Below are 20,808 nucleotides of genomic sequence, written 5' to 3' on the forward strand. Positions count from 1 at the left end.
AGTGGTCCCCAAAACCAAACAACACGTCTCTAGAATCTTGACGTTCCCCTAACTTCAATAACACTACACAATAATTCAGTGATATCTTCCATACCTACAATTAAGAAATGAAATCTCAAAGACACGACAGTCAGGGAGAATCATACATACTACAGCTGCAAGGGTCATTCAATAAACATCTCTGTAACATCTATCAACCTCTTCAGTCCTCAAATGATTACCAAGAGCCTACCTTTAGTCATTCCTATCATTGATGTTTATACAGCATCACTTGATAAACTTTTCTGAGGATCAACTCTTGCCACAGCTTTCACTAGCTCAAATCTCTTTAAGGCTCTCCACTAGATACAGGAAACACTTCATACCCATATACCAGTGTCAAGGACTCCTGGTATTTTATCTATAACTTTCCAACTGCCTTACTTACAAGAGTTTCTCTTCAACACTTTTAGGTCATTTCCAACAAATACTTTGGCAATTCCTAAGAGTTTATGTCTTATGACCTATGCAAAAGAATGGGTGTGGGTGCTTCCACAAGGCCAGAACACTGTCTTTCAAACACCACCTCAAATTACAATTGCTCAACTCACAAACAATGTAGACAGGCAGAGAAAAGTGACAACTAGACATACTTAGTCATATTGTAATGTATCACTGTATCTCATAGTCATGAGTAAGTCATATGTTGTCAGCCTGCAAGTACTAAATAAGAGGATAGAAGGGAGGGAAATAAAGTAGGAGAGGATTTAAACTATATTATAATTCAACCAGCCACATATGGGCCACATAGCAAAGGTGTGGGTGGTTAATATCAAGAGATGGAGAATTTTATGAGCCCTCTTTGCCCACAAAGGCTCAAGCAAAGAAGAAACACAGGTTTTGTCATAGGTGGTGAGGAACAATGTATACAACAAAACAGAGAAACATTGAGTGTCTGATGTAAAACCAGGTAGTCCAAAGATCTGGTGACCGACAAACAGAAGAGACCAGTGACTTCCACCTGATCCTTGGATTCCTCAATTGTGCTAGTCTTGCCACCAAACACCAAAGCCATTGTCCAGCAGTGATCCCAGGCCCTATCAGACAGATGATCACAGTCTCTTCAAAGCAGCATCCGCACCCACTTGGCAGCTTTCACAGATTTTTCTCCTAGATCCTCTTTGTCAGTTCTCTTAGTGCATTTTCTGCAAGGTTCAGCTTGTCGACCAACCCCACTTCTCTAGGCTATCCACGTTATGGCTCTCCTCTGAACTTCTCTTAGAGCCCCAATTACCTTCTAATCCACACAGCTGTGGAAGTCTGATTCCCGTAGGCAGCTATTCGAGCCTCAGGTCTGACTAGTAGACAAGGAGCCCCTACACACTCATTCTTCATTAGACAGGAAGCTTTTCCACTCTGAACATACTTTATATTTATAAATGGTAATATATCCAAATGCACCTAGACTGCCTTTTAATCTGATGTGATGAAACAGCAGATACAGAAACAACAGTCATGAAGGAAGAACTTTATATCTCAGATACCTAGAAACAGGAGGACTCTCATGCTACGCAGGAACACATAGGGGAAACATCAGGAAGAGACAGAAGTAGAGAGGTGTGGGAAGTGGACATGACCCAGAGCCCTTATTTGGGTTGTCACAGAAAATAGAAGGGAAGACAAAGGGCGTAAAGCAAGTAAGTTTCAGAGTGGGCAGTGAGTAACTTGGGGTCAGTTCTACACTGTATGAATGGAATGGCCATGTAAACCATTCCAGCTGTCTCTGATCTGGGCCTGGATTTGGAGCAAGGAGGCTATTGTTTTATCATGTGAGATTTGCTATTGGGCATGGCTGGTTGTCTGTATATTTACCTCATGATCTCAGGAAGCAATTTGATGACTCTAGTTTCTCTAGGATAAAGACCTCCAATTAGCAAAACATCAAGAATATAGTTAACTGTCACATAAAGCAAGGTTTGGAGAGGTGACTCAGGGGATAGAATCAATAATCCCCTGAGCTAAAATCTAAGAGTTCAGGACCATCACTAAGGCACATAACTGGGTCCCAATTGATCTACCACCCTTGATCAGAACTAGGGATTTAATTCCCATACTTAGGTGGTTTTTAAAATTACTGTGGAGTAACAATGCTTCTGCAACTTCACCTCTGTGGTTTTAGAACATGTCTATCACAGTTGGTTCTTTGCTAAATATGTGCATTAGGCTGTGCCTTTTCAATTCAGTCCATCAAATTAGCAAGAGCCATGGAAGCTCTGTTCTCAAGGCAAGAGACCTGTCATTTTGGACCTGATTAAATGACAAGACTTCAAGTCAAAGTCTGATGTTGTACAACAATAAGATTTTTTTTTGTGGCTGTTGGTATACAAAGCATATCTTATGGGGTAGACAGCAGAGGGAGTAAATAATCTATGGGCATAGAGTGAACTGTGTATCCAATTAAATAGGATAGTAATTCTTTTGCCAGCTGCTCTCATTTAGAGGTGAGCCTCATTTGCCTCTCTGTGAATGCTGGCTGCCCTTTTGACCTGCTTTGACTAATAGAATGTTGCAGAAGGGACTCTGAGTAACTTACAGTTCTGGGCCTTAGGGGGGAGGCAGTGTTTGTGCACTAGAAACACAGTCTTGAAGTCTTATGGCTGTGCTGTAAGGAGCCCAGGCAGGTTAAGGGGGCAAATCAGAGGACAAACACACTGTACGCTGACATCCTCAGCTAAGCCAGCAGCAGGGCATATGGATTAGTTATCTTAGGTATTCAGCCTGTTTCCAAATGAATGACAGCTGCAGTTCCAGGCAAACAAAGGGAATCTGAAGCAACCCCATTTAAGCCCTGGTAAATGGTAATGATTGTTTCTAAGCCACTTTGAGCAGGAACATGGCCACACAGCAATCCTTGAAACAAGTGAAGGGGAATGTAAAGATGCTTTCAAAATGTAAGTTGCTAAATCCTCTATCTGACCTTAAATGTTAACATCTATCTGGGAGCCTATGTACCTTTAACCCTCTCCAAAGACTGCCTTCCTCTAAATAGCACATATCAGGAATTTTCAGGGACACCTTGAATGTTTCATTTGGAAACTCTTGTCTGTCCTCAAGAAGCATTCTTTTCCAATCACTTATTCTAGCTGAGAGAAAAATGCCTTTAAAACAGAAAAAGTATACAGTTCTCCTTGGAGATGGATACTCCTGGCTGGAGAAGTAACAAGCCTTCCAGGAGTTCTAGCCAGTCTGTTTTCATTTTGCTTTCCTACTGCCTCTGGCAAATCTTCATATAATAAAAGTGTATGTCTATACTCTTAAAACAAAACACAAAATTAAAGTTCCTTTATATATTGATGGCTGTGAATGAAGATGTAGCACAGTTTATTTGTCTGTTCTTAGCTGCCATGTTTCCACTTTGCTATTGATTGCTTTTGGCAAATCTCCATACCATAAGATATTGTGTCCATAAGATATTGTGTCTGTGTATCTGAAACTTGCTAATATCGCTCCAACATTTCCTGAGGCTTGATTAAGATTATGCAGGAAGTCGTCATGACTTGGTATCCAAATTAGGGTGACCTGATTTGACCTGTGCCCTTGGAGTCTTATACTCCTCAGTCAGGCAAAGCAACTTGAAATGAGAGACACATGCAATCTATATCCATAAGCTAAATCCAGGGTTCACATAAAAATGTGTTTTTATTTATTACAAGTGGGTTTTATTTTATATTTTGATATATTAAACTGAATGATGTCTTATATTTTATTTGATTGCCCTATCATAAGACATTCCAAGGTACAGAGAGGCCTGGTATATCTTCTATAGGATTTCCAGAGTTTTATCCAGAACTCCAGAAGTCAGTGCAGTGTGGCAAAATCCTCACATCTACCTAGCACTTACAATGAAGCTGTGTGATTTAGCCTTACTTCCTACAGCAGAAAGGACAAATGTACATGCCCCCTCTTGACTAATGAGGAGACAAAGCCAGAGGAAGACGTGTCCAGGTCAGTCAGCTGAAGAGGTATAGCTCAGCTTTGTCACTCAGATGTCTGAGGCTCACATGCCTATTCCTCATGGCTCTTCATGCACTGATGTCCAGGGAGGGTGGTGGGAAGTAAGAAGTATGAGGAAGGGCTGAAGTTGCTACTGCTTTTTGTCACTCTTGTGCTGATTGTGTGTTCCCTTATGGCATGACATTTGAAAGGCCTAGTGATAACTATATACTTTATTGAGGACAAATGAAGGTAAGAAAAGACAAGGAAAATGTGGGAAAGGCATAGAATGTGTCTCTATTTTAATCTCTGAAGGCAGAATAAATCCTCCTTCAATGACTTAAACAGGCCCCCAGCCACTTGCTCTTGCTATGTACAGATGTTAGCACATTCCTTTTCCACAAGAAATGAGCCCAGCTGGGGAACTCTTGTTGTAAACTTTGTTAAGTGGTCCCTCTTTGGTCACTCACAGTCCAAGAGGAACAGACAGGTCTACTGTTCTGCAGGCCTCTTAATACTCTTAGGGACAGCTGAGCTCTTCTAAAGGTGTAGAATAAGGTTCTGTGTCCTGGAAAAGCCACAGAAGGGAATAAAGGAGACGAGAATAAGGACATCAGGCAATGTCAAGTAAGTGAGGAGTCTCAGTACTCTCGGACCTCTTCTATGTAGTAGAGAAACCTCAGCCAGCAATGTAGAGGAATTTGGTTGTTAAAATATATAGAAATACTCCATCACTCTCATGCAGAAATTTCTTTCCTCAAAGAAAGAAAATCTGTTTCTGAAGAAATAAGCCAAGATATACATGCTTTTAAACATTATTATATATTGATACCTTTATGGCACCATCTAGGGTATTATAAGTAATTCCATGAACTAATTAGTTTATAAACAACAGAAAAGCATTTATCATATTTTGGAAGACTAGGAAACTTAAGATACCAAGCACATTTGGTGTCTGATGAGAGCTTGGATTCTGGTTCAAAGAAAAATCTTTCATGCTGTGGCTTCACATACAAAGCAAGCCTTTATACATCGATGTGTGTACCTGTCTTGTGGTCTAATCATTTGCAAGGACCCCTCAATAAGGATCTTTAACACACATATTTTGAAGGTGGTATATTCAAACCATAGCACTTCCTGTTAGGTCATGCCTGCTAATGTCATTATCTTGGAGATGAGCATTTTAATAGTTGTATCTAAAGGATTTACAGACTTTTAGACCATTGCATTAAATAATTCCAAAGTTTGTTTCTATTTTTTATCATTCCTTTTCTTGTGAGCTGAGAATAAACCAGTCAGCATTTATCATTGAATTTGACCTAAGTCATTTTCTGGAAGGATGCTGACATGAAGGGAAACCAATGGCCCAAAGCTGAACTGAGCAAATGATTCACAAAATGTGTTTGTTTCCACTATAGCATGTGGTCCTGATGCTTCCTGGAACTGTGATGCAAAAAGCAAAACAACAACAACAACAAAAAAAAAAAAAAAACAGAGGTCCTATCTGGCTCTCAACCACTCATATATGCTATTCATGGTGATTTTTTTCCCAGTGGTGTACACAAGCTCACATGAGTTACCATCAAGATGAGCTCTGAAATGCTCATACCAGGCAAGAAACAAATTCACCAAAATTCACTAACGTGTTTTTGCTTACATATTGTCTGCCTCTTTACCAGATACTGATGAAGTACACCTTCTGTTTCTGAAGAAAAAAATAAGCAAGCAAACAAACAAAAACAACAACCAAGCCCTCCATGTACATATATTTTCAGAAAAAGAGCTACTAGATTTTAGCTGTGTCTCAAAGGAATTAATTCTTCATTACAAATTGCTTATTTAGAGCTATATAAGAAGGACAATTAATGCCTTGACTATCAAAGATGACATCTTATTGGTTTTCTATTGTTAGTTTTCAAAGGAGAAATTGCATGTTGGGTAAGTGGGACACAGGAGTGTGAGAGGGGACTTCTAGTCCTTGGTGCAACATGGATTCCAGGCCTCTTGGTTCACATGCAAGCTGACCTCTGGTAGATATAGGAGGGTGAACAAATGCGTTGTATTGTGTTAGAGCCAATGAATGATGTAGCAGCTATGTCTACCTAGATGTGTCTAATTCCAGATATGTGACACACTGCTGCCCCTCTACTGCTAGGCTCATACAAAATTTGTATGTTTCTTTTCTGAATGACTGGAGATCTGGCTCTGTCTTTACCAACTGTTGGTCTCTGAGTTCCATTGCAGAGTGACTTCTTTGCTTCTGAAACCAACTTTGTTACTTTTTCTGTTGTCACTAGAGTTAACTTTGCCATCCTCAAGACACCTTGGGCATGATTAATGTACTTGATAGATGGATAATTTCAGATCCCACCTCAGTGAATATCTTAGTCAGTCTTCTGTTACTCTGTCGAAAGATCCAAGCTAATTATCTTATCAAGGTCTGTGGGACCTGTGGTGAGACAGCTCATCATGGCAGGGAGTATGGTAGGGTTGAACATATCATGGCTCCCAGAAGAGAAAGAAATCTATCAATCATCATCAAGAAAAGGTCTCCAGTGATTCAAAACCTCCTGTTGGGCCTCAACTCTTCAAGTTTCTACCTCCTTCCAATAGCACTTAGCAGGGGACCAAGCCTTTACCACCTCAGCCTTTGGGAGAACAGTCTAGATCCAATATTTAACAGCAAGGTAATGAGGTATGCCACTGCTTTTGTTTCTCTGTTTCTCTAGGCTCCAGGCTTTTACAGAGGTAGCTACTTTGCTAAATCAACCTGTACAAGTATGTGTAGTGTTGTGCAAGTGTGAAGGTCAGAGATCAATGATAGGTCACTTCCTCTATTGCCCTCTACCTTATTTGGTAAGATGGGGTTTCTTACTTAACCTGGAGTTTTCTGTGTTAAATAGACTGGCTAGCCAACAAGCCCCAAGATCTTTATGTTTCTCCCTACTGCTATAACTGGGGTTATAGATGCAAATGACCATGTCTGGCTTTTTCACTGGTTCTGGGAATTTAAACTCAAGTTCTCATATTTGTTCAGCCAGCACTTTTCCCACTGAGCTATCTTCCCAACCTGTGCTCAGCCTTTTTGACTGATTTTTGTTCCTTGTGTCATTTATCCAATCCCCTAGTGGTATTTTTAAGAAAATTACTCTCACTAATGTCTCATGACCTGCTTTTATTAGAACATAAAGGTATGTAGTTTTAGATACTGGAAACAGAGAGTCAGAAAGAGGATGGGGGTGGGGGGTAAACTAGGGCAATAGCTTAATATAGTAACTACCAGTCCTGTGCAAATTCTGCTTTCATTTGTGCATGTGATATTTTAAAAATCCTATTTTACATAGGTCTTAAAGTATAACATTACAGATGTATAGAAAGTTGCTATACAAGCATATGTGCTCAATAAATATTCTGTGATGGTAGTGGAATCAAAAGGTCACAGGATATAGTGATTAAAATATCTCCAGAGGAATTAAAGGAGCAACTCAGAGGCAGACCACTTGCCTAACATGCAGGGCCAAATTCCTCAGTAGTGCCATTAGAACAATGAAAGCCAAAAGATATGAGCTCCAGATCTATAACTTTCTAGCATTATGAATCTGGATGGTTTTATGTTTTAATTTATACAATAGAAAAAAACATATTCTTCATACAAAGACTTATTGTGGGTGGAAATATGCTACTTGTGCAACATGACAAAAGACAGAATCCTGAACTCTCAGGCTATGATAGCACCCATGTTTCTATTTCTCCCATTACCCCTCCCCTCCACACACACCAAAGATATAAGAAGCCTCCTATGCAGGGTGAGATTTCTTAGCCCTCTCAGTACTGCTCTGCAGGGAATTACCACACTTGCAATTTTTCAGAGTGATTGATAGGAATTTCATGATGACTTTATCACTTGGTGGAGGGTGAAAGTCGCTCAATAATTATTAGCTGGTTCTTCCATTAAGACCCACTGCCCAAGACATACTCTAATTACCCACAAATTCCTGGTAGGCTTTATAGTGTAATTGCTATTCATGGTCCAATTAAGGGGCAATTGCAAGCTGAGGGGAAAATGTGCTTTATTGCTCCAATTTTGAAATCTGTGTATCTCAGAGCCATAATCTATTCAGGGGTCCACACAAAGAGATGCCCATGCTGTTGCAGTGAGCCTGATGGGACTACCCTGTCATACCAGGCTCTCAAAAGAGAATTTCCTGCCTGAGAGCAGAGCTTCCAACATGCCATTAAGGCTTTGTGATCCAAGAGGGCAGAGAGTAAGGAACTATTTTTTCAGTGTGTTTGGGTGTTGAAAGAAAATCATCTGGTCATCATCATCATCATCATCATGGCTATTGGTATGTGTAGAGCTCTATGAATGGAAAGGACTAGCCATCCCTGAAGGGAATGCCACCTGCCTATGCTTAGGAGAAATGCAGATACATACCATCTAGGCAGAAAGTCTATATTCAAGGTCCTGTTACAACACTGTCCTAGTGTGTGAACTCAAATAAAATTATCTGATGCTCAGTGACCTCATGTTTCAGATAGGTAGGACTCACCTTTTAGGGTAATTGTAAGGACCAGATGAAACAATGTATGGGATGTGTCCAGCACAAAATAATCTGTAAGCAAATTTCACCACCATCATCATCATCATCATCACTGGTATTCCTATTTTAGCAAAATTGTACTATTCTGGGAAAGTGTGCAAGGATGTAGGAGATCTACTGATTATGGCAATACTACCTGGAAGGTCTTAATAAAGGAATCAGCACATTAAATAGATTTCTCTACTAAGCACCTCTGGGAGTATTCAATTGTAATTTGCATTGCAGTTCTTAAAGATGGTCTATAAGGCAACAAAAAGCTGAGCAGGCAGGAGTTGGGACTTTGTAGTCAAAAATGAACAACTGGGTCTGCCCTACCTGGCCTATTGATCCTTAGCATACACATATACATATACATATACATATACATATACATATACATATACATATACATATACACATATATATAAAGATAGATATAGATATAGATATAGATATAGATATAGATACAGATAGATTATAATTCCTTCATGGATTTATTTGAATACTAAATGAGATAATATATGAAATGTACTGACCAGTCTGTACTCTCAAATGTTCAATAAATGTGAACTTAGCATTATCATTCCTATGTATATAGTTTTAAAGGGATCAGAATCTCTTTCTGTAAGAAACACAGGGGATTCCAGTAAATCTCCAGAATATTCACTGTGAAAAATTCTAGGTTCTGTTACACAAAGTGTGAAATGCAGACAAACAACATATTTCATTGTGTTTAGCTTGCAGTTTGCCTTCCCCAGGTATGTGTAAGAATCATAAGGTGTGGGCCTGTAGTTAGCCACTAATTGATCAATAAAATCTGTATGAATCATCTGTTGGAAAGAAACAGACCATTTTCCCATGTAGACTGTGATCTGATGCAGGTAAGAATGGAAACTGACATGATGGTCAACTCTCCACTGAAAAGCCAACCATTTCTTTCCCTTAATTGACGAGGAACCATCTCTTCATCCCAAAGTGCAGATGCTTGTGGAATTGTCCTTGTGATAAGAGTCACTATGTAAGATACCATGTTGAAGGACCTCAGCATGTCAGTCTTTTCTGGTTTTAACCTCTAGCAAGAAATATGGGAGGAAAGAACAATTAATTTCTGATCTCAAGGTACTGCCCAGTTTTCAGAAGCAGTGCCGATAGGCTTCTGTCCATCTGTGGAGGAGACCCCTAAACCTTTGCATATGTGCCATGAAGAATATGCTTTAGCATCTTTTCATCTCCAGAAGTTTCAGCCAGATGCATAGATCTTGTACTGGAGGAGCAGGTGGTTCAGCACCACCTCTATTTCAGCAGAGAATTCATTTCATACTGAACAGAACAGATCATTTTTCCTGCAAGGTTGGCCTCACAGTTCCCAGGCTCACGTTGGTGAAACATTACCCATTCATACACTGGCCCATTTATTTCTGCTGCAAATTTCCCAGAGACTTAAGGAGGTGAGATGCACAGCTACTCCCATTTATGTTGTTTTCTCGTGCATAACAAAGATCTGTCACTTTCATTTCCTTTAATGACCCTCTGAATGGGGAAATGTTCCCTTGTCATGTCACATGTCTGATGCTAGCCTGATTTCAGAAACTAAAATAATCTTTCATGGTGATGAGCTCAAAAGGCTTCCTCTCAATCTTTTGCCTGTTGACAGTAAGGGCCAATCCAAAAAGTATCAAAGTAAAGTTGATTGGAGCAAAATGAAGGTTTTTTGGGGAAACAAACATATATATTTGAATTATGATTTTCTATGATCTAAGTGTCAGGCCTTGATCAAGCCATTTAACTATTTTATGCCTCGGTGTTATCAATTGTAAAATGGAGTTCATGTTCACAGCAATTGTGAGATCATGGTAAGAGCTGTCATGTTACCACATGTTATCAGTGATAACACAAGGTAGCAGGGATTGCATATTACATGGTCTGCTTCCTATTGGCTTCCTAAGACAGACACATTTGAGTAAATGCCAGCATCCCCAAGGAATAATGTTTTTCTTAATGTTTTCTGCTAATCTATCTCCCCTCCCTTCTCCTATATATTATGGAATGGCCAGGTAATGTCTTGGTTTCCTATCAACTCCTAGTATTCAAAAGAATATGCACTATTGCAAATGCTAGTTATGAAAAGGGGCAAGATAAAATGGCTTCCGTTGCAAGAACAGTTCAGGCCACATTTAATGGGGTTATGCATAGAAAAGAATGTGATCCCTGAGAGGAAGGTGATAGCATAAAATAACAGAGGTCCTACAAGATTAGCAAAGCAGCACCAAGAAGAGGAGAGCGAGCCAAGCATTGTTTTCCACAGAAATTCAGGACTTCCTCAAGGGTCCAAGTCTGAGAGAAGGTTGGACCTAAGCTTCAAAGACCTGGACTGGGACAGGAAAGGCTCTGTTCATCACTGAGGGGATGGAAAGATAAGGCAAAGAGTCAACTCTGACTGTTGATGCAATTTAGGATGAAGTTACTTTGCTGTATCTTGATAAAAACTCTTTCACAGCAAATGTATTTGCCAATGTTTGTGCATTCCTTTAGGAGCTCAGGGGACTCAGTGCAGACAGAATTGCTGAACTCTAAACTAGGTCTTGAGAGTTAGGCTAAAAAGATGTAAGAAGGCACGTACAAATATGCACTCACAGATGCATTATTATTGTAACAATAAGAGATGATCTATGCAATCACACACAAGAGAAGCAGGGAGGAAGCTAATACAGGTTTCCTCCTGTCTTTGCCTGTTATACTCACTACTTACATGGTAGAGCTTGGTACCCTCACCCTATAAGTGGGATTACTGGGTCCTAGTACTTCACAGTGAATACTTCAGGGACACCTCTCTGATTTTACAAGAGGAGATGGAAAAACCTGGGATCTAGATGGAGACAGAAAAACAAAAAATGGGATGGAGGGATAAAGAAGACAGAAGGAAAGTAAGGGATCAGCTACAAATGAAATGACTTCTATAGTACACCCTGCTCAGCCTGGCCTTAAATAGGGTTTCATTTGTGAAGCCCAGTGAAGAGGAATTTATCTTAAGTTCTCTTTAATGTTCTGCACAGGGAATGCCCCTGCTGGGAGAGTCTGTAGGCATCAGGAGACAGATGCCCTGCATAGCTTAATACTGGAAGGATGGATAGTAATCATGTCATTGCCGTCTGAGCTCCCATTAGAATTGATGGGGATTATTTTTTTCCAGCCACTGAATCATCCAGCTGCCTGCTTTCCTCTGGTGATGTACATAGATTTGCCTAAGGAATCATTCTAAAGCTGATATACATTAAGGACAGTGCTGGAAACAGGGTCCCCTGGGAAGCTTGCTTGAGCCTGTGCAGATGCAGCTAAGACCCTTCCATCTCTTCCTGTGATGATCCCTCTGGAGCAGCTAGACACTGTCACTCAGTTATTGGGTCACATTCTATACAGGGAAACAGGATAATAAAAATAGCACCTTGCATTTGAAAAATGTTTTACAATTTCCAAAGTGCTTCTCATACCTGTCATCTGACTCAGTCCTCAGAATATACTTCTCTGTGAGGAAGGACAATATCCCATTTGAAAGAAAAGAATTCTGTGTGGCAAAGTTACCTGCCTAGCATCAGTGATTGTTCTCCAAAGCATGAGTGGCCTTTCTTTCAAGGCATGGCTTAATAGGAAGTCAGGGATAGCATGGCTCAAGTCCCTCCACCATCCACATCCCATTGACAACTGTGTTCTTTTTGTCCAGGTTAAGTCTCCTCATCACTGACAGTTCCCCTGACCTGTCCTGCTTTATCCTATTCCCATTCACTGTCTTTCTTCCCTTTTTCTCCCTCATCACTCATGTGTGCAGAAAAGAGTAAAGTAGCCAGCCTTAAAACACAAAACCAATGATTTACTATTCCTACTCATGTTTTCCAAGGATAACACCCACATCCAGCCTTTCTGGAGATATCTGCTGCTAAGTTCTGGTGTATCATTAGTTCCATCTCTCTGATGTTCTCAACATCAGTGCTACATGCCTGTTCCCCTTTGCTAACAAGGAACTATCCCTCCTTTGGGCTCTTGCTGTTGTGCAGGCCTTGCCAGGATTATTGTAATTATGATCCTTATTATGATAACTATAGCAGTGGGAATACTAGGAAATGCAGTGATGAGAATACTTCTTGACATTCACTATCAAAATTAACTTATTTATTGCACACATCTACTCAGATATCTACCTAGTGGCAGAGAATGTGTGCCAAATATAACCTAATTTTGCATTTCTCAATATAAGTATTATCTTCTTAGGCAGACCTTCCCCAACAACAAACTGCCCTAAAATCACCCAACTCATGCTTCCTGCCTTGCTATTCTCCCTCCCTCCCCCCTCTCTCCGTGTGTGTGTGTGTGTGTGTGTGTGTGTGTGTGTGTGTGTGTGTGTGTTGTATGACTGATCACAGTTCCTTGTATGTCTGTCCATGCATAGTTATGTCCTCTCTCTAGTACACTACCATTGACAGAGCACGGACTACTGGAGAACAGAGACAGCATGTACATGGATCTGGTACATGATAGATTTCATATCAGGTTGACAGTATTAAGGGATTCCAAATAGCTGGTAGCACATTATTTCTGGGTGTGTCTGTGAGGATGTTTCTGCTGAACATTAGCATTTAGATTGATGGAATAAGAGAATATGACTCTTCCCAATGTGGATATTAAGCTCCAGGCCTTTTTAGCTTGTAATCTATTTGGTAGAACCAAAAGTAAGAAGAAGAAGGAATTCAGTTTCTTCTTGAACTTGGACCTCTGCCTCCTTCTGACTATAAGCATCAGTGTTATCAAGTTCCAGTGCCTTCAACTTGCACTGAATAAAAACTGCTAGCCATTGTGGGTCTCTAGATTAGAGGTGGCAGATGATGGGACTTACTCAGTCTCCGTAATTGCATCATGCCAATCTTAGAAACGAAATTTTGTTATCTACATATCTATGCTTGGTCTTTCTTCTCTGGGCAATTCTGACTCAGATATTAGTCTTGTTTACTCTGTGGCCTCACCCTTAAACTCTGTCCGTGGGTCAAGTTATTGAATGAATCAAGTCCACTTAGACCAGCAGTTCTCATGGAATATATATTAGATATTTTCATTAAAATTCATAATAGTAGCAACAAGAATAATTTTATGTTTGGGGCTCACTACAACATGAGGTACTATATTAAAGGATCTCAGCTTTAGGAAGGTTCAGAACCACTGATTTAGACGATAAGGGATGCAAGGTCAGCCAGCTTCACATCAGTAGTAACAAGGTTGATTCGAACTTTCCAGGGCCATAAAAGCCACTATCTGGTCTTAGGGTCATATGATAAAGAAAACTAAGTTTCAAGTACGTAAGTTTACTTTAGTACTCTGGTAGGAAACCATGCCTTAGAACTTAATTGGGCCTCATAACTACACATTCGTGTATCTCTGAATTAACTGCCTTTTGATGTCAGGAATGAGATCTCATTTAGCAAACAGCTCTGGTTCTTGGCATGGTCATTGAGACCACAAAGTTTCTGCTTTTGCTAAATAGAACTATGAAGGAAATAAATTATCATTTCAACAGGTAAGTTTGTTCTATATTACATTACATAAATAATACAAGGTATAGTGGCAAGAACACCACTGCCAGCAGCAACCTTAGGGAACTTGCTCTAAATGTATGTTCTCGGGATCTAGCCAGACAGTAAGTCAAAAATTCTTGGCATTCTACTCTGATGTCAATCTTTCTAAAAGCCCTCCATGTGATTCTAACTTGCCCCCGGTGCTGATAATCACTGCTTTAGGATAAAGATCAACGTCATTAAATGTAATAAGCACAACCCTGGATTGTTTCCAGTCTTTCAGACATGGGGAACTATTGTCTCACAACTAAAGGGAACATATGGTAGTCACCTAAGTCTTTTCTTGAACAGCCATCTCCTACTAGTCCTGCCTCATTGTCGTAAAGTCTCACACCTTTTCATATCCAGTGTCTTTCTGGCCTTCTACAGTAATGTCATGCCTATGGCAGGAATCAGTGCAAAGAGAACTTCTCCAATCTTGACAGTGACTTCCACTCACCCCTCATGCTATATATGACTAGGGAACTGTAGTCTACTTCCTGAAAGTTCTGACATTTTATCTGAACCACAGATCCTACTGCTGGATCTGCAATTTCCCTACTATTACACTGAGAAAGAAAAGCTGGTCCTAAACTTTCAGGTGTCATCAAATATCCTCTTAACTTCATTTGATCTTTTATGGCCGGCTAAACTTGATTAATACCAGTACTTAGATTCCTGGAACTCTCTTCCAGTAACAGTCAAAACAGGAACAATCCCTTGGAAAGGCTGGAACTGAGTTAGCTGCTGTTTTAATACTGAGGATCCCAAAATAATTATTTTCAAGAATCCTATCCCATGACTAAATAGCCCTAGAACTGAAATTTCAGACTGTCTTGGTACGGGGGCTGCCAACATTTTAAGGGTCAAGCTGTTTCTTAATAAGTTAGGATTCATTCAACTTTGTCCTGGCTAACAAGAGGCACATTGCTTCTTAAAATGGCCCTTCCTATTTTGAATACCTCAGGAAGTGCCAGTATCTCCATCTGGTCCTAATTGATTTCTTCATTGTGTCTTCCCACAATTCCTGCCTCTACAAGCCTATTTAGCTTCTGTTCCCTAGAACTATCCATGCCAGAGTATTCACTGATGACTCCCAAGGTGTTGACACTATGGTTCTAGAAAAGCTTCTGGTGTTACAAGCTTTCATCCTTAACAAGCATGCATTTATTCCTGCAATTAAATGAGAGCCTTTGCAAGGCATATGGTATCACAAAGCAGTATTGCAATATTTCCAAGTTATGTAAGCAGATCCCAGTACTGAAACAAGACATGGAAAGGTCTTTATAAATGTGCCAATATCTGCCTAGAACTCCATAGAAGCTTCTCTCTGTGTTCTTGATTACTCCTATTTCAGAATCATTTCATTTTATTCTTAGAATATTCCTTGTGGAATTAAAAGCTTGGAGAGATACTGAAGAGCATTCAAACCTCTGCAAATCCCTGTAGACTCACTATGAGGGCATGTGAGAGAAATATGACAGTGGGAGCAAAATACCAAAAATCAGGGGCAAGAAGAGGTTGAAAGTTATTGATAAGAATCCAAAGTGCTAAACACAACATATAAACCAGGCTAAGACCTTCATATGTATGGGTTTCTACTGGTTCCAGTTTATCTCTTGGTGAATTCAAGAGTCCATTCACCAAATTTGTATGATCACAAAGAAATACTACTGTTTGGTACTCAGGAACACCGTGTTCCATTGACTTCCTAGGTTTAAAGGTCATCTTCGTTTCTAGGAATGGAATCCAAGTGTGGCACTCTCGGTAGCACCATCAGCTCTAGAATCAGGTAAGTGCATTTATACATGGCATTTATAAACTCATTACCTTAGGGGCATTGGAAAAATTCCCTAATCTCATTCAATCTCAAATTTCTTTCCTCTAAAATTGTTAGAAGAACAAGTGTAGTATCCCTCTTTCAAAATGAAAATAGATAGACAATATTTTTATGTTGCTGACACTGTTACTAGTATTAAAAGGCTGGTTAAATATTACCTACCTGGTCTAATCCCCAATCCCCAAATCTGTAGGGTTTCTTCATCATTACCTCTTTTCCAGAGTCATGCTCTTTCTTGTGTCTGTACTCTTGCAGTTGGCTTCATAATATTGCTTCATTTTCTTTCATATTAATCCTGGTGACCATCTTTTAGGGCACTTCTGCTATCACTTCAATTGGTATTCTCTGTGCCTAGAAGTTCTCCTATCTGTACCCAGAACTTTGGATCCCTAGATCAGATTCTACCCACCTGCCACTAACAAGAATGAGGCTTCAATAACCTAGTTTGGGTTCATTTGAGAAAAGAAAGTTAAAGTAGCAGAAAACTATTGGAACGGGAACAAGAATGTTTTCCTATTACTGTACATACTGATGCTTCTTATGTTTGGTGAATGAGGGGGTCTCAATGCTTCTTTGTTTAACAAGGGGAGGAAAGTCCATTTCTCCTGTATTCCCATCACTACAAGGTCCTTAACCAGAATACCTTCTAAGAAGACATGAGAAGGTTCCTGAAACATCAGAGTATAGCAGGAGGGCAGATGACAATATGTCCTTTTAAAGAGGAGATCTCAAACTCAGAAGTTAGGCTAAAACTAGGACTATGACCTGGAGATGATCCTCAGAGGAAGCAAGAGCTCAGAATGCGTTCCCCTGAGCCATGGAGCAGGGAAGTAATTGCTCATAGATGGCTGAGCTTTGGGGCTTGAGGGAAACTTTTGTAATCTATTTTCTGAAGCTTCCCTGTGTCAGTATTCCCATAATGATAAGCCTCTTCACTAAAAATGTGAGTCTTTAAAATTTCCCCACAGCTTAGTTTAGTAATTCCAACTGGCCCAAACTATACTATATCAAGAGGTTTGAAGGCCCTTGTAGAGAGAAATCTGAAAGATGATTTGTAGGTAGAAGTAATCCAATTAGGTCATAGTCTAAGTAACAAGACTGTTGTCAGAGTTTCTGTTCTGCCTGTTCCAGCTGCTGATTAGCCCCAAATAAACAAACCGAGACATATTAATTATTAAATTGCTTGGCTGATGGCTTAGGCTTCTATTGGCTAGCTCTTTCTTAAATATTAACACACTTCTATTAATCTCAGTATTTCCACGTGGTCTTCTCTCTGCTACATGGCATCTCCTGGCAGCCTCTCCCTGCGTTCTTTCCTCCCCAGCTTTTTCCTTGTCTGGCAGCCCCGCCTACTCTTCCTGCCTGGCTACTGGCCAATCAGTTTTTTATTCATCATCCAATAAGAGAAATAATTTTACAGAAGGACATGCCTCATCACAAGACTGGACTTAGGGCAATGTCTACCATATACCAGATAAATAAATGTTATATGAACTCTTGGCATTTATAAATCTTAATATTCTCCATTATAGAATTATACTTATGCTCACAATATTTGATTAAATGGAGGAATGAATGGAAAGTGTGTAACAGCCTAATCCATAAGATTTTTTTTTGATTTTCATTTTATTATTGTTTACGTGAAAGGATGTCTTTATTCTTAGGCAATACCAAGTTAATCAGGGTACAAAGAATGTTGTACAGGGTGCAATGACTTCTGTAGCTTATTCTTAGTCTTCAGTGATATTAATAACATTAAAATAAAATGTAAAATAATTAAAATTAGAGAATGTGGGTGAAAAGTAAACAGAAGCAGATTCTGTGTATGTTTTCTTTTTTCTTAGAACCTAGTTCTTTTCTCTCTTCCTCCTTGCCTTCATTCCTCCCTTCTTTGCTTCCTTTCTTCCCTTTTTTCTTTGTTTTACATCCCAACTGCAGTTTTGTTTCCCTCCCTTCAACAATCCTCCCCCCCCCCCGCATCCATTCCTCCTCTGTTTCTATTCAGAAAAGGGCTGGCCTCCCATGGATATCAACAAAACATGGTATATAAAATTTCAGTAAGACTAAGCATCTCCTATTTCTTAATGTGTTTTTAGCTGAAAAAGAATTATGTCAATTCCCCCTATTTCTCCCTCCAGCCCCTCACAGCTATCCTCCTTCAAACCCTTCCATGCCTCTTTCAAACTGATAGCTCTTGGTTGCATTTCTGAGGTTGAGGGTGGGAGACAATTGCTGATGATACCAAACACTTAGACCATAAGACTCAGATAATTTAAGCTAGATCTGATATGAAAACCCTTTTCTTTTGGTGCAGCTTCCATGGCTCCAGAAAATACTGTGTAAGCTGAAAGAGAGGAAAGCAATTAAACAGTCCTACTTAGCTATAACACCTATAAACCATAACAATGACCAGTATGGCAAGATATGCATAAAGGTGCAACAAGTGACCCTCACATGTAAGTGGCAATCAACAGCTGTTTAATTGAACAGGACTAGTATTGAAAGTCCATTCAAAAGGAGAGAAATAATTCCTGGAAACCTAGCCAGCTTCTGGAGGCTAGTGAGGTCTTAGCCCTTAGGAAAAAAATCTACTGCTACTAATACCACCACTAGTACTACTACTTTGCTATTCCAGCATTATTCTGTACTAAATTCAAAATCTCATCCTTGTATTCACAGACAAGCATAGGTACCACCCCTCATTAGAGAAGCTAATTCACAGCAAATGGAGACAATCATAGAAAACCACATCTAGACACAATGCAGAAATCAAAAGATCATGGAGAACTCAGTCTTCATGAATGTACCTACAACACAGCTCCTGCATCTCTGGCTTAGAAAGCAACACAGACGAGGAAGCAGAATGATTCTAAGAGCCGGGATAACACAAAGTCTGCAGAGAAACAGATTTTCTTAGAAATAGTTCCATAAATAATACCAGAACAATGGTAACATCAATGGATATGTTAATTTAGTAGGGAAAACGAATTCACAAGGTCCAACATTCACAAAAATAAACACTGCTTGGAGAGGAAGAATTAAAGAACAAGTCCCATTATAGTTGTCTAGTCCAAATTGGTCAGCCCTGAAACCATCTAGTCATCTACACAGAAGCAACAAAAACAGACTCAGCAAGTTGTACACACACACACACACACACACACACACACACACACACACACACATACAGGTAATAAGATTCTGAAATGATTCTCTCCTCAACATATTTCTACCTGTAGTTTGGTGATAGAGGATCGATCTGAGTTATTATATGTTACTCATCTTCAAATCACTTTTCAGGTCTCTTCACCATGAAAAGAAATTGAGTTCAGCTCCATGCGCAATAAAAATGAACAAAATATGATTCATAGCCCAAGGGATTTATGAATGACTAGGACAGGTAAGACGAATGATGATCATGACTAAAGACCTCTAAAATGCTGTACCATTGGAGGATAAAAGGTGACTTGTATTTACCTAGTATATTCTTTGTCCCAAGGTATCTTTTAAAGTTCAAAAACTTTGTTGTTGCAATACTTTCAGCTATGCTGTATTACCAGTTCATTATTATCTCTATTTAATCATTGTGAGAATCAAGACTAAGAAGGAGTAAATAACTTTCCAAGAAGCCAACTAGTAGACAATAAAAGGCATTTGAAGCACTCTGACTCCTAAATTCTGTCTTTTCTAAAAGTTCCAATTAACTCTAAGGAACATGAAGGTAGAAATATGTTTGTGTTGTCCCTGTGGGGAGGGACCGCTTTATTGCTGGTGAACAGATAAACAAGTCATTCCTCAAGAATTGTGGGGATCATGGAAATATTTTTCTAAACTTGTGACTGTGAAAATAGAAGTATAGTTTTTCTTATTATTTCAGGATATGAATACCATAGGTTGGAGTGTCTAAGGAACCTCATCTGGGACCATTGATGGCTACAACTGAAGAAACATCTAATGAGGCTGTATTGGAAATCTTCCCAGAATATCATCCTGAATAAATGGGTCATGGAAATTTTCTAAACTGTGGCCTCAGAAAATAGATGATAGACAAAATACTAAATATTTTAAACCAAAATCATAAAAGGAACCACTAGGTTGGCCAGTTTAAAGAACACACTTTTGCTAATAGAAGGTGATGCCATTTTCCCTGGTTTCCTCCTAATATGGGGATGTATGACCTTATTACTGAAGGCACAACACACTTTGACACGGGGCTTCTAAGAATCAAGCTGTATCTCACCTTAAAACTTCTCCCTAAGGACTATCTGTACAAGTTCCAAGAGAGAAAAACAATTAATGGTCCTATCCTGCTAGAAAACCTATGGGGCACAGCAATGGCCAGCTCATCAAAACATCCCTAAGGGTGAAATAGTGGCACTTTTATATTGGAGGTAACCAGCAACCATCTAATTATACATTATTCCCTCTCAGTAGAAAGGAATTATGCCTGGTATTGTATACCTAGACCACTACTAGTGTTCAGAGTGCTCACAGACTCTAGAAAAGAACCTACTATTGCTGATTTTCTAAACCAGTATAATTTATAAGTGCATTCTAAAACCATGTTCTTATTCCCACAGATAAGTGTAGCATTCAGTCTTCACCAAAGACACTTCTTTCCACAGATTGAGACCTCTGTAGAAATCCACAACTTGTTAAAATTCAGAGAAAAACAGACTGAGGGTAATTATCTTAGTTACTTTTTTATTTCTGTGATAGGATACTTTACAGGAGAAATAAATGTATTTGGGCTTACAGCTTCAGAGGTTCAGAGGCCATGACTATTAGATGGAGTGCATGGTGGCAGGCAGGCATGGTA

The sequence above is a fragment of the Cricetulus griseus genome (genome assembly GCF_003668045.3).
Source record: "Cricetulus griseus strain 17A/GY chromosome 1 unlocalized genomic scaffold, alternate assembly CriGri-PICRH-1.0 chr1_1, whole genome shotgun sequence".
NCBI classification, from domain to species: domain Eukaryota; kingdom Metazoa; phylum Chordata; class Mammalia; order Rodentia; family Cricetidae; genus Cricetulus; species Cricetulus griseus.